The 8717-nt window shown below is 41.5% G+C and overlaps 1 pseudogene across 1 annotated transcript; it reads left to right on the top strand.

The window, feature by feature from the left end:
- Positions 1-4564: 4564 nt before the first annotated feature.
- On the top strand, positions 4565-5857 carry LOC311628861 (nuclear prelamin A recognition factor-like; annotated as a pseudogene). Its single transcript has one exon. The product of its transcript is annotated as a nuclear prelamin A recognition factor-like (transcript).
- Positions 5858-8717: the final 2860 nt, after the last annotated feature.

Below are 8717 nucleotides of genomic sequence, written 5' to 3'. Positions count from 1 at the left end.
GACACACCAAGAAACATTATAATTAAAATGCCAAGGGCAAAAGACAAAGAGAGAATCTTACAAGCAGCAAGAGAAAAACAGCTAGTTACCTACAAGGGAGTACCCATACGACTGTCAGCTGATTTCTCAACAGAAACTATTCAGGCCAGAAGGGAGTGGCAAGAAATATTCAAAATGATGAACAACAATAACCTACAACCAAGATTACTCTACCCAGCAAAGCTATCATTCAGAATTGAAGGTCAGATAAAGAGCTTCACAGACAAGAAAAAGTTAATGGAGTTCATCAACACCAAACCAGAATTACACGAAACGCTGAAGGGTATTCTTTAAGGAGAGGAAGAAGAAGAAAAAAGTAAAGGTAAAAATTATGAACAACAAAAAGACATAAAATACATACCTACCAACAAGCGAACCTAAAAATCAAGTGAGTAAAAAATCTGAAGGACAAAATAGACTAATGAATATAATGAAATCAGGGACATAGAAAGGGATTGGACTAACAATTCTCAGGGGGTGAGGGAAGAGATTGGACAAGAATCTTACACCTATGGATGAATACAGAGGCAGGGGGTAAGGGCATGGGGTGGAGTTGGGGATCAGGTGGAGGGAAGCTATGGGGGAAGAGAGGGGAAAGAGGAACACCTGTAATAATCTGAACAATAAAGATTTATTATATATATTAAAAAAAAAACAAAAGTAAAAAAATAAAATAAAAAAATAAAAACAAGGAAAGACCCTAGGAGCTAGAAATCAAGGATTATAAAGCTACAATTACAAGTGAGGAAAGCTGAAACTGGATGGTCATTTGCTGTAGCAGCTAAGGTTCCAACCTGACTCAAACTAGAGTCTTTTGTCTATAGATTTTAAAATGCTTTTGCTGAATAGCCTAGTACAGGTTAACTCTGAAGGAGTCTCTCCCTTTTACTTTTTTATGGCTTTCCCAGAATTTATGAGAAGCACCTGGCAATTAAATGCCAAGACTGCTGGCTTCTCTGTTAAACAGTACTTTGAGATGAAACTCTACTCTTCCTTCCTTCTTCTCCCTCCTCTTTGCTATTGACACAGAAAAATGTGTCAATTAATTTAGTACAAACAGAGAAAATGATAGAAGCAAATGAAGCTTAGAAAACTCATTGTAAAAAACACAAAAGAAGCTCTTTATCTGACCCTCAACTATAAATGATAGCTTTGCTGGGTAGAATAATCTTGGTTATAGGTTCTTGCTATTCATCACTTTGAATATTTCTTGTCACTCCCTTCTGGCCTGCAAAGTTTCTGTTGAGAAATCAGCTGACAATCATATGGGTACTTCCATGTAGGTAACTACCTGCTTTTCTTTTGCTGTCTTTAAAATTCATTGTCTTTAACTTTCGGCATTTTAATTGTGCCGTGTCTTGATGTGGGACTCTTTGGGTTCCTCTTGTTTGGGACTCTTGAGGGTCAAATAAAGAGCTTCACAGATAAGAAAAAGCAGAAGGACTTTATCACCACCAAACCAGTATTACATGAAATGTTGAAGGGTATTCTTTAAGAAGAGGAAGAAGAAGAAGAGGAAGAGGAAGAGGAAGAGGAAGAGGAAGAAGGGAAAGAAAAAGGAGAAATGAACAATAAAATGACAATAAATACATATCTATCAACAATTAAATCAAAAAATCAAAAAAAAATGAACAAGAAATCTAATGAGCAAAATAAACTGGTGAAAAAAAATAGAGTTCTGGAAATATAGAACAGACTGATGAGTTTCAGAGGTAAAGGGGGGTGTGAAGAGATTAATCAAAGATCTTACCTATGGGCACAGAAAGATGAAGACCTGGGGAAGGGCTGGGACCAGGTGGAGAGGGGCAATGGAGGGAAAAAGGAAGACATTTGTAATACTCTCAACAATAAAGATAAAAAATAAAATAAAACACAAGAGAAGATGGTGGAAATAAGATAAAATCATTGTAAAAGTAAAAAGATTAAATTCACATATATAAAAGAGATACTCAAATTGGAAGGAAAAAAACAGAGAAAATGGTGGAAATAAGATAAAATCATTGTAAAAATAAAAAAAAATAAATTCACATATATAAAAGAGATACTCAAATTGGAAGGAAAATAATACTATGTAGATTTATTACATTTTTACTAGACACAAATTTTATGATGACCCAGAAAGGTAGATACATTTTTGGGAAAAAATCTACCAAGAAATATTAGCCAAATAAATGCTTATTGGTTAATAAACAAAAGATATATTTAACATTAAGAGGGATGAAAAGAGATACAACACAGATATAAAAGGAATATTTCACCATGAACTAAGAAAATTAAACTTTATGTATGGTGGCCTCACAATATTTGGAGCATATTTAAATATTTAAGTACTAAATATATAAAGGGCAAAGATGGTCAAAAGTAATAATTTAAATAAGTCATGGAGATGTTAATATACAGCATGGTGAATATAGTTAACAACACTGTCATATTTTTGAAGGTTGCTAAAAGTGTATGTTTTAGAAATTCTTATTGGAAAAGGCAGACTCTAAAATACTTCAAATAAATTGTTTTACTTATACAGTACTTTCTTAAGCAAATTCTAAGAAATTTTCTAAAACTCTGATGCTGATATAAATGTCTTCTTAACATTAGGTTTTATTAGAGTCCATAATGTCAAGTTTATATCAAATAAGGCAAGACAAAATTTTGAAAAAAATATATTTAAATAAAAATTGACAGAACTATAAAGACAATATGACTAATCCATAGTTATGGCAGGATATTTGCACGTGCCTTTTCTTTAATAATCAATAAGTAAGCTGACAAAGAACTTCAAGGTTACAGAAGGTTTGAACAATTAAATTAACAAGCTTGATCTAATAGATATGTATGAGATCTAATACATATAGGTCCTGACCGTAACAAATAGAGAACCCACAATCTTTTTAAGTACTCAGAGATTATTGATCTTGATTTCTAAGTGTTAAAATGTCTTAGGTTTCAAAAATAAAATGTATACACAAAGTATAGCATGAGACTCTACAGTATATTGATAAAAATCTGACATAATGTATAATAACATATAGAAACCCAGATAAGTTAGATGGGGGATGATTCTATGAGAAATGAGGGAGCAGAAAGAGAACAGGGATGTGTACAAGGGGACTTAAAATCTGGAATGATTAGTTTCTTAATAACTTAAAAGATTGAAAGTAAAATGCTGTTAGCATATTGTTAATTCTGGGTTGTGGTTACATGGTATTTGTTATACTGTAATTTTTATATGTTTGAGTATATCATGATATATATATTTTAAAAAGTAAAATCTTGTGGAATAATTAATTGGTAGATAAGAACTTATTTTGGGATAATATGCCCCACCTTGATATAAGCTTAATATTATGGACTCTGATAAAATGCAATATCAAGACTTTTATATCAGCAGCAATAGTTTTAAAAAATTTCTTAGAATTTGACTAAAAAATTGCTGTGTAAGTAGAACAGTTTAGAGGAAGTTTATCCAAAGTATCATGGAGACTGCCTTTTCTATCAATAATACTAGAACTGATCACTTTGAATGGATTGCAATGAACTTCAAATATCATTGAGTTGTTGCAAGAATTAAAGGCAGTATTGTATGCCAGGTATTCTAATATATAAAAACCCTAGGTCATAATGACCCGTAATGACTGAAGCTCGACTAACCAGAAGCCACTGACTGCTTCCACTGCAGGCACAGTGCCCCAGCACTGACTGCTGAGGGGGTTGCAAATCAGGGCCAGAGAGGGGCCTGAAGAGGGAAGCAGGGATTGATTCATTGCTTCTGTGGCAGCTTTTGATCAGCACTTGCTTCTTTCTCTCCCAGTCTGGCCAGCAGCTGTGCCTCCATTTCTCTCCAGGCCTCCACCGAGGCTGCTGATCAGCCCCGCTTTTATGATCAGACCTTTTTGATAGGCCCAGAGATGCTGACTGGCATAGAAACTGACCAATCAGAACCAAATCTGGGTCAACTGTGAGGAACCAATGGCTACCTAGGAGGCGGAGCTTTTGACCTTGACAGACAGGCTAGCAGTTAGGGGTGACCAGGCAGGCAGGAAAGCTGTTAGGGGTGAGCAGGAAGATAGGCAGAGGTGGTTAGGCATGATTAGGCAAGCAGGTGGAGGCAGTTAGGGGCAATCAGGCAGGCAGGCAGGCAAGCAGTTAGGAGCCAGTGGTTCTGGATTGCAAGAGGGTGCAGAATGGGCTGAGGGACCCCTTCCAGCCTCATGCATAAAGTTTGTGCACCCAGCCTCTAGTATAATATAAATCATCAACAGAATCTATATTTATAAAAAGCCGATCAGAACAAACACCAGCGGGGGGAGGGGAAAGAGGGAGGGAGAGAGGGCAGCCACTTCCTCCTTCAGTAGTCCTGCAGGTTCAATATCCAGATAATGGGCCAGGAACTGACAGACCAGCCTCCTGGAACTCGGCCTCGAGCACCTTGGCACGTCCCCTTCCTAGAAGTTCCATAAGAAGCTGTGACTGCTCTCCCCTGCTTCCTCCAGGTCTTGTGTGCTGGCCCCCATCCACCCTGCTCCAGATGAAGTGTGATCACTGCACACACAGAAGGAATGTAGTAAAAAAACAAAAACCAATGACCAAGAGAATGCCACAGTTGACGTCTGCAGTCCGGCTCAGGAGAGTGGAGAGAAGGGAGAATTCCACAGGTTGGCCAATGCCAAGATATTTCTGAGTGACTGCCTGGCGTGTGACAGTTGTATGACCACAGAGGAAGGAGTCCAAGTTTCTCAACAGAACACCAAGGACTTCTTCCGTGTTCTGAACCTTAATAAGAAATGTGATACCTCACAGCACAAGGTGCTGGCAGTGTCCGTGTGTCCTCAGTCTCTGCCTTATTTTGCTGCTAAATTCGGCCTCAGTGTCACTGTTGCATCCAGAAGGCTCTGCGGCTTCCTCAAAAGCCTTGGGACACACTGTCTTTGGCGTGAAGATAGCTGTGCACTTCAGCCTCCTGGAGAGTCAGAAGGAATTTGTGCTTCGGTACTGCCAGCACTGTGAGGAAGAGCCCTGGCTACCCATGCTGACCTCTGCCTGCCCCGCCTGGATCCACATGCAGAGTGCATGCTGGGTCACCCCATCACCCCCTACCTCTGCACAGCCAAGTCTCCCCAGCAGGTCATGATCACTTCCCTCGATGGCAGAGCCTGTCCCCAGACAAGATTTTCCACGTCATTGTGGCCCTGTGTTATGACAAGAAACTGGAGGCCCTCAGAGAAGATGTTCCCACAGTTTCGCATAGTTCCCAGGGTGCTGACTGCATGTTACCCTCAGATGAAATTGTCCAGATAATGGAGCAAAGTGACCTGGCCTCGAATGATGCCGCTGACACTGGAGATGTGAAGGAGGAGGTGAGGCTCCACGAGGGTGCCAGCTCCCACGGGCACCTGCGGCACATCTTCAGGCACACGGCCAAGGAGCTGTTCACAGAGGATCTGGGGGTGCTCACCTGCCACACCCTGAGGAACAAAGGCTGCCAGGAGGTCACCCTGAAAGGGACGGAGAGGGCCTGCTGTGCTGTGAGACTGCTTACGGCTTTTGGCACATCCGGACGTGGTCCTGAAGCTGCAGAGGGCACTTTGTGGAGGTCCTGGCCTGCGCCGGACATGCTTAAGCAGCAGGGCCAGCCCCAGCGGATGACGGGCGTGCAGACAGGGCACTGCTGTGGCAGATGAAAGGCATCTACGCTGCCATCCCGGTGTGGCCCGGAGACCAGCGCCCATGGCAGGAGCTGTACCAGGAGTGGCTGGGGCTGGAGGGTGACTGCACACCACCTAGCAGGGCCAGGGCAGCCTGCCAGGACACCAAGTGGTAAAGGTCCAGCAGATGCCCGGCCTGCAGGCCTCCTGAGGAGAAGTGTCAGATGCATGTAGGAAAGGCTTAGCGTCTCTGTCATCGCTTTGGTTTTCAGAATTCCCTGCTCCCCATCTGCAGGCTCCCTCCCTCTGAGGGGTGCTATCTTAGTCACATGGTGCAACTGGAATTTTATATCTCGAGAGGATTGCCCCAATGTATGTATCCTTTATCCAAAGATGAAAAAAATCCCAAAGAGCAAGAATGGAGACAGACTGCTGTCCTTTAGGCTTAAAAAAACCCGGAAGTGTCCTGTGAAGAGATGAGACTTGGTTCTGTCCAGAGAGGTGGGAGGAGGAAATGGCCCGGTTTGGCCCTGACTTCACCCACTTATGTGACTCTTGAAGGTGTCTTTGCCACAATGTGACTAAACTGCCACCTTTTGGAATCGGGGCTCATATGAAAGTCTGCATTCCCAACTTCTCTTGAAACAGATCTGTTCTGCAGCTGTGGCCACCGGCCTGAGAGCAGATCCTGTCACTGGGAATGAGGAGGCACTGGAGTGGAGGACCCCCTCCCGTGACCCTTTACATTCACTTTGGGGGAGGCCTGACAAGGGACAGGTGTCACAGGTCGAAGGATGGAGAATGGAGAGGCGTTTGCCTTGCTTGGTCCCTCCCCGGGTGGGGTCAAGCAGATGAAGGCTGGCCAGCCCGCCCCACATTGGGTGAGGTGGTGTCCTTTGTGTTCACCTCTTACCTCTTGGGCCTGGCCGCTCCCCTCAGCTCCGGGCAGCCCTCTGCATTCCTCGCATTTTGCCCTTACATGCTGCTTGTCCTGAGTGAGAAGGAAGAGAAAGAAGGCCCACAGACAACTACACAGACAGATACGCAGCCACCTCAGAGCCCAGCACCCTGTGCACATTCGGGCTGTCCTGTGAAGTGAGGCCAGTGGCCGGACTGGTGCTGGTTTCTAGAGCACTTGGATGTGTTACCATGTGGGTGACATTCTTCTTGAATCCCTCAGCCAGTCAGATTTCCCTCATTCATGTGTGATTGCACCTGTGCACCCATCTGGATTGATAACTGGGACATTGTGTGAAATTATTTATTTTCTGCTTTTAATCTATTTACAGTGGGGTTTCATCCTCTGTGGTAATGTAGATCCATTTCTGACTATGGAATAAACAGTTAAAGTGTCAAGAAATAAAAAAGGTGGCTCTCGACAACTGATGGGAATGACAGGATGGATCTGGATCCTGGGCCGGCAAGGTCATCTCACTGCCCACTGGGAGGGCTGATAGTGTCCTGGCTTCTCCCAATCCCTCTCAGGACCCCACCCGTGCATGAACTCATGCACCGGGCTTCTAGTTATGCTATAAAATTCAGCATCCAAGTAGAAGAAACACAATCAAAGATGTTAGGGGGGAAAAAATCAACCTGACTTCAGTATTCTCTTGGGGACATTAGATATCAATAGTCAACCAATCAATACATAAAGAGTCATAAGGGTGCTGGCTGGTATGGCTCAGTGGTCGAGCATTGACCCAGGAACCAAGAGGTCGCCAGTTTGATTCCTGGTCAGGGGCGTGCAGGAGGCAGCCAATCAATGATGTTCTCTCTCATCAATTTTTCTATCTCTCTATCCCTCTTTCCTCCTCTCTAAACATCAATAAAAATATATTTTTTAAAAAGTCAAGGGTAACCTAAGGTGACCCCAATATTAATCAGGTTTTTATTCATGTGTGAAGATAACCTAAAAATAAACTTAAATATGCAAGAGACTCTACAATAGAATGCCCATCTGTTCTAAGAAATTTACTTATTTACTTGAGCAAGGAATCTTTCAACAGCAACAAAAAAATAGCAACTCTTTGTTCTATTTACTGTTCTGTATATTGCGTTCACTTTTGTCCAACATTGCTATGGCTCTATTTGTTCTCTTGCTCTCTCTCCCCCTCTATCTTTCTAATCCTTACCTGAAGACATATTCATTGATGAGAGAGAGAGAGAGAGAGAGAGAGAGAGAGAAACATCAATGTGAAAGAGATTGATTAATTGCTTTCTATACATACCCCCTCTTCCTGCACTCCCCATGGGAGCAACCTAGGCATGTGCCCTGACCAGGAAATTGAACCCACAACCTTTCAATATAAGAGGGTAGGGGGACACTCTGATCAGAGCCTCTTTTTATTTGTATACTTTCTTTTGGTCTACCCTTGTAAATTCAATCTATGAATTACATTGTTTTAGATATTACCTTGTATAGAATATATGGGGCTGGGACTTCTTTCTTTTACCTTGTCTCAACCAAAGAGTTAATTTCTTTTAAAAGGTGGCTTTATTCTCACCTTCGTTTTTATGATAGACATTTGTACTTAATTCTATTACATTAGCCTTTACTTTTGTATGAACATATTTCTGGCTTTCTTGCTGTGTCCTGTTGCTTATGATATCTGTTTCCTTTATGTTCTCTCCCAACTTCTCCACACATCTCAGTAACTTGAAAGTATATGTTATGGCATATTTTTAGATGAACTAATAATTATATCCATCGATGTAAATATCTTTATTTTACAGCTTGAGAAATAATATGATATCTATTGATACACTCCTCTAAAAGATGACATATTAGCAAATGTCTTTTTAAACTCCCCACCTTTTTAGCATTAATATTTTTGTCCTTATGCAGCTCTTGTGTATATCACAGTAACACTTTCATTCTCAGTTGTAGAAAGCTATATTACTTCAGTAATTTGGGCTTGCCAAAGCAAAAAGATTTTAAAAATATACCAAATGATTTGAACAATCATTATAAATAATTTTCATTAATGGAATGTCCCAGACTTAGTGCCCTTTAAACAGAAACAAAACAGTAGTTTT

This window comes from Pipistrellus hanaki, assembly GCF_964339955.1.
Source record: "Pipistrellus hanaki genome assembly, chromosome: 10".
NCBI classification, from domain to species: Eukaryota; Metazoa; Chordata; class Mammalia; order Chiroptera; family Vespertilionidae; genus Pipistrellus; species Pipistrellus hanaki.
The sequence above is the reverse complement of the archived record's forward strand: the minus strand, read 5'-3'. Positions and strand labels throughout refer to the sequence as shown.